We start from the raw sequence: 6,611 nt of genomic DNA on the forward strand, positions 1-6,611 counted from the left end.
TGTTCTATATTGAAGTAAATATTTCAATTAATTCTACTTCTTGGGTATTAGATATCGGCTATGGCTCACATCTCTGTAGTGATTTGAAGGTGATGGGAAGAAGTAGCAGGCTAAGGAAGGTGAGACCTTCTTGAGGATGGGAAATGGGGCAAGAGTTGCTGTCAAGGCTATTGGAGATGTTTACTTGATTTTGAACAATGATTTTAAGTTAACTTTAAGAGATGTTTTGTTTGTACCTGATTTGGTTAAAAACATTGTTTCCATTTCTATGCTTGATAAAGATGGATATTCTTATTTATTTATTAAAGGTGTTTGCAACATTTACAAAAATGGTTGTTTAATTGGTACTGGAGAACTTGAAAACAATCTCTATAACTTAAAATTGAAAGATATTCCACTAAACAATGCCCAAGAAATAACAACAACAAACAAACGAAAAAAAGATACTCTAAATTCGGCACAATTAATGCATGCTTTATTAGGACATATTTTCCTAATAATGATGAACAAACTAGTAGGAGTAGGCATGTTTGATATGTCTGATATTAATTCTCTCACGACTTGTGAATCCTGTCTGAAAGGAAAGATGAACAAAATTCCCTTTAAGGGCCATGTGGAGCGAGCCAAAGGATTATTGGATTTGATCCATACCGTTGTGTGCGGTCCGCTTAACATCACCACTAAGCATGGACATGCCTACTTCATCACCTTTACCGATGATTTTTCGAGGTATGGATATGTGTATTTGATGAAATACAAATTTGAAGCCTTTGAAAGGCTCAAAGAATGCAGAAGTGAAGTAGAGAAACAGTTGGGACGAAGCATCAAGTCACTTCGATCTGATCGAGGTGGTGAGTACTTGAGTGCCGAGTTCCAAGAGTATCTTAGGGAGAATGAGATTCTCTCGCAGTGGACTCGGCCTGCTACACCATAGTTGAATGGTGTTACGGAGCGTCGTAATCGGACTTTGATGGACATGGTTCGGTCTATGATGAGGTTCACGGAGTTGCAGCCATCCTTTTGGGGATATGCACTTGAGACAACGGCACTGTTGTTTAACAATGTTCATTCAAAGACAAAGTTGATAAGATACCATATGAGATATGGATGGGTAAGCCTCCCAAATATTATTATCTTAGAATATTGGGATGCCCTGCTTATCTGAAGCAGACAGCGGGTGCCCATCGAGTCAAGTGTTGGCCGAGGGTTCATATTGAAACTCTATGTATACACAATCTTTATTTTAATAATATTTGAAATTATTGTTTTGGCACATCTTTATCTGCATAATCATACTTGTTGCATAGATAAAGTCTTTGAATATATAAATAGTAGAAAGAATATGAGATGCTCATATGATGAGTATCATGAAACTCATATTTGTAATATTTTATATTCTAAACCGTTCCTAGCCGATTCAGCCGCCATTAAGAAGGATAAAGGCCGCTCGAGTTTGAGACTAGTATCTGCGATGTGAGTACCATGTTTCATTGGCAGGGGGACATTGTGATATCCGAGCATGCAGATAGTTGCTCCTTTTAGAGTGCACTGAACAATCCTCCATAAAAGACTTTCCAAGTGGTTCTCACTTATCGAGTGGAAACTTCCTTGTTTATGGTTGTACACCATTAGTCCTTATGACTCGGGACAACATTGAGATTATATATGCTAGCATTGCACTTTGACTTGTTTACCGACTCTCATGGGGTCATCAAGTGGCAAGGTTGGGTGTTTTTTCGAAATATATAGGAGTCGATGCATTGTAGTAGGGGATTCACCACTTACCTTCGGGTATGGATATCCTATGTGATCTCATGTGTATGTAGTTTGAAATCTCTGATCAGAGTGTTGATGGTAATTATGAAAGGAGTTTCATAGATTACACAATCGATACAACTAGGACATGACACATAGTATCGATTCTTTGACAGGCCTCGATATACCAATAGTTTTCGAATTGGTCGGGATATATGAGATGAAGGGACCGTACTGTACGATAACCATAATAGATTGGTTCTTGCAGGCACTATCATTTGATACCAAGGGAATCAAGTAAGCGATGCTGCTAGGTGTTTAACATGATTTGTTGGGTACTATCAAACATGAGCTCTGACGTTCTTATTATCAATGCGTTGATAAGTAAGAATGGAACATTTGGGGTATGGTCATATAAGGACATATTTAGTCCCGAATCACATTGAGATGTGAACCCATGGCTAATTATATCATTGAACCATTGAGGGCCACACAAGTACTAGCTTTCTAGATCCCGTTGAGAAGAAAAATAGTTCAATGTGTTGAATGGCTTGTAAAAGAGTTTATAAGCGCTAACAAAAATAGAAGTATGACTTCTATAAGAGGATTATGGGGAATGTAGCATTTAATTTGTGGAAGTGTTCCTAAATTAAAAGTTGGCCAAATAAATAATATATTTGAAAATTGTGATTTTCATAAACATTATTATGGGCTAAATTAAATTAATTCAAGTGTTGAATTAATTGAACATTAGTGGACCTAGTGGAGTCCAAATAATTAAATTAATTCAAGTGTTGAATTAGCATTGGGCCTTGTAGAGCTCAACTAGAAATAATTATTCAACTAGTGGACTCGATTAAAATCAAGTAAAATTTATATGGTCTCAAATGTGTTTGAGATATTTAAATAAAATTCCATGGACCTTGTAATTGTTACAAGCCCAAACAAATTGCATGCTTGGAAGGTGAAGGGTTGGAGGAAACAAATTGCACATGCAACTTTACACTTTACTCTTTTTCAAGCACCCAGAAAAGCCATCCCTTCTCTCCTAATGCATGATGGCCGAAACTTTCTGTAACAATTTCTCCCATTTTTGCTCTTTCAATTGTTGAGGATAGCACAACTTTCTCAAATAAAAATCCTCTAATTTTTTAGTGCAAAATTATATGGGATCTTCCTTGTTGATGGTGGGCTTGATTTTTGAGCAAGAAGTGCTCATAGGAGGCTTTTAGATTGTCAATCCTTCAAAAGCTAAGTTGTTTACAACTTAGTTGGACTCATATCAATCCTTTGTGATCGATAGGTAAAATACTAAACACACACTATGAATGTTATTTTTGTGTTTTATGTTATTTGCTACACACTATATGTAGGGCTGCTCGGTTTTTCTTGTTAAAATTTTGTTTTGAAACTTCTGTTACGTATCCGAGCACCGTAACCGATCCGCTTTCACACTTTAGGAATCTAGGTACTTAAGCTTGGAGGTCCTGGGATCAAGTGTTGAGGGAGGCGAAAAAACCACTTTCCAGAGGTAGGATATTCTATGACTGACAGTGCATGGCCCATGCTGGTGTGTGGGTCATTAGGATGGTCCAGGCCCATGCACCGCCACTCATAGAATATCTCACCCCTGGAAAGTGGTTTCTTTCGCCTCCCCCAACACTTGAACCCAGGACCTCCAAGCTTAAGTACCTAGATTCTTAAAGTGTTAGTACCAATTGGACTTACAAAAATAGGCGCTTCTTTTGTAACGATCATGGGCCATTAGGCTGAAAAACATGGACCTCGGCCCATACCCATGCACCACTACTGGTCATGGATCGTTAGGATGGTCCAGCATGGTCATCGGCCCATGCCCATGCACCGCCACTCCTGGAAGTGGTTTCTTTCACCTCCCTCAACACTGGAACTCAGGACATCCAGGTTTAAGTACCTAGATTCCTAGCTCAACTGCTACCAACACTTTAGGAATCTAGGTACTTAAGTCTGGATTTCCTGGGTTCAAGTGTTGGGGGAGGCGAAAGAAACCACTTTCAAGGAGTGGGATATTCTATGAGTTGGGTCGTTAGGATGGAGGCTCATGCCCATGCACCACCACTCATAGAATATCACACTCCTGGAAAGTGGTTTCTTTCGCCTCCCCTAACACTTGAACCCAGGACCTCCAAGCTTAAGTACCTAGATTTCTAGCTCAACTGGTACCAACACGTTAGGAATCTATGTACTTAAGCCTGGAGGTCCTGGGTTCAAATATCTTGGGAGGCGAAAGAAACCACTTTCCTGGAGTGGGATATTCTATGAGTGGCGTTGCATCGACATGGGCCGAGGCCCATGCTGGAGCATTCTAACAACCCATGACCAGTAGTGGTATGTGGGTATGGGCCGAGGCCCATGTTGGTTCAGCCTAATGGCCAATAATTGTTACAAAAAATTGTAACGCCCCAGATTCGACGACTGTCCTCACTGTACCAAGACGAGTATTTCCAGCGTGCTTATGTCCTCTCACTCACATGCACCCTTGAAAACTTCCCAGAGGGTCACCCATCCCAAAATTGACCCAAATCAAGCACACTTAACTTTGGAGTTCTTATGTGATGAGCTACCGAAAAGAAAATGCACTTTCTTGATATGAGTAGTACATATCAAATATTTTAAGCCTCATCAACTGCTCAGTCCTATACCTGAACATTTTTGGAATCCCTCTCCTTCCGGTGTAAGATCAATTCATCCATGTTCCCTCCGCCTAGAAGCCAGCTAGGAGCCGCTCATTGTTCGTGCAACCTCATGGCACAGACGATCACCCCTCGCCCTCTTCGGCCCCTAGCCTCACCTGCCCACCAGCTTCCGCTTGGTTCGTACCCGAACCACACCGTATTCAGAGAGGTCGGCTCTGATACAAACTGAAACGTCTACTCATTTTAAAAGTGCGGAAATTTTTTTTAAAAGCTCATATTTTCGAAATAACATTTAAAATAATCATACTTATTTGACCGTAAAAATGGTTCAGTTTAAATTAACCAAACTCATCCAGAATCATACGTAAGCATAAACGAATAAAAATCTTAAAATCATCAGCGTATGAAAAATGTTCCTGTCTGCCTACTCAGAGTTCGGCACCTCCAGTCCCCTCACCATCAAGCTCACCTCAATCACACACGCCTAGTGAATCTAAAGACTCAAAATACTTGTACCAGAAATAACAAGTACATATGTATGGCACACGGCAGTGAAAAATATCATACTCAACATATAGTTCGTGAATTTAAAAGCATGAACATAAACATATCGTGTAAAATCATATCGTGTCAAAACATGCCATTTCATGTCATCAAATACGTATACATTTTCTTTCAATTGAATTCGGTTCATTAGTTGTGACTTTCATATCAACTCTATTCGATGGATCCATCAACGTATAACCACGGTACCGGACGACGGGGACATCAGTGACAACATTACCCATCCACTAAGCCTTGGCAACAGCTCATCACATCTCATGTCATTGTATACATATACATCGTCAGTTACAACCAATTCCCTTCCTTCAAAACGTGTCATCATATTCACCACTTAAGTAAAAGCATGCATATACATAATTTTTCTTTCAAACCAAGCATACAACGTATTTATCATAATTACATAAAAATCATAAACGTTATGCATAAACATTTAAAACAGGATAAAAAATGTGCTCAGGGCGCTGCCAAGACCAAAATTTCACCTCGGATGCAAAATAACCATTTTGCCCCTAGAAACCCAAAATTTCTATTTTACCCCTGGACCTCTAAATTTTTTACCCGAAGCTTACCAAACGCCATAACGTCCCAAAATATATTTATAAGCTTTCGTAGACGTAAACTCGAGCCCAAAGCAAAACTTAACCGATTCGTTTTAAAACTTGGATCGGAGTCCCGGTTTTACCCCGAATCGACTCAAAACTTAACTAAATCTTTCCCAACTTTTTATCACACATTATGACAGGATCGATTAGGGAGATAAATCGTTGTGCAACAATAGCTCGGTTCTTGAAATATTGAGCGCCAATGAATTAAATCGAGTTTGGTTTTCAAACCAAGCAGAAGACACTCGAAATAATCCTTCGTAGTAACCAATTAAACAGTTTGTAAAGCATTTAAAATATATGCAAGTTGAATGAGTAAAAAATATTTTGGTTGAAGCATTTTATCAAATATTTGGTATGCAATATTTTGGTATTTGAAGAAGACATAAAATGCTTCAACAATACTTCTTTAAAAACAGTGGAAATGAACAGTAATGCAATAAACAAATAGACACAAATTTTTTTATGAATGTTCGGATACTTCAAATGCTACTACATCATCCCTTATTCCCCTTGTAAAAGATTCACTAGAAGACTTTGATTTATACAACTCTTTGTACAAACTCATTAAGCTATGACTTACGCTACTGCCTAACTGAACTCTTAGCACTCAAGATTGTAGGAAGAACCTCACAATCAACATATTGTTTAATGTTCATATGAAAAGACTACAAACACAATGTTTTACGTCTTTGTGTAAAGACTCACTCAACAAATCTTTAAAGTTCAACTCTCTTGTATATGTGCGAGTGATTGTGTGTGAGGAATTTATCCTTTACAGTGTACATATCAAATGTATCTTCACACAAAGGCTGGTGCTCTCAACTAGTTGATTTCTTCATGTTAATTGCCCATGATTTAAATCCTCTTCAAAAGCTCTTGTTTGATCTTCAAGATTTTGTATTTATAAGCCCCAACAATGATATATATTAGACACAAGAATATGACTGTTTGGAAAGTTTATGTACTGTTTCTGAAATTGCAAATGTCAAATTCGCCTTGCTGGACATTTTCT

This window comes from Primulina eburnea, chromosome 2 (genome assembly GCF_022965805.1).
Source record: "Primulina eburnea isolate SZY01 chromosome 2, ASM2296580v1, whole genome shotgun sequence".
NCBI classification, from domain to species: domain Eukaryota; kingdom Viridiplantae; phylum Streptophyta; class Magnoliopsida; order Lamiales; family Gesneriaceae; genus Primulina; species Primulina eburnea.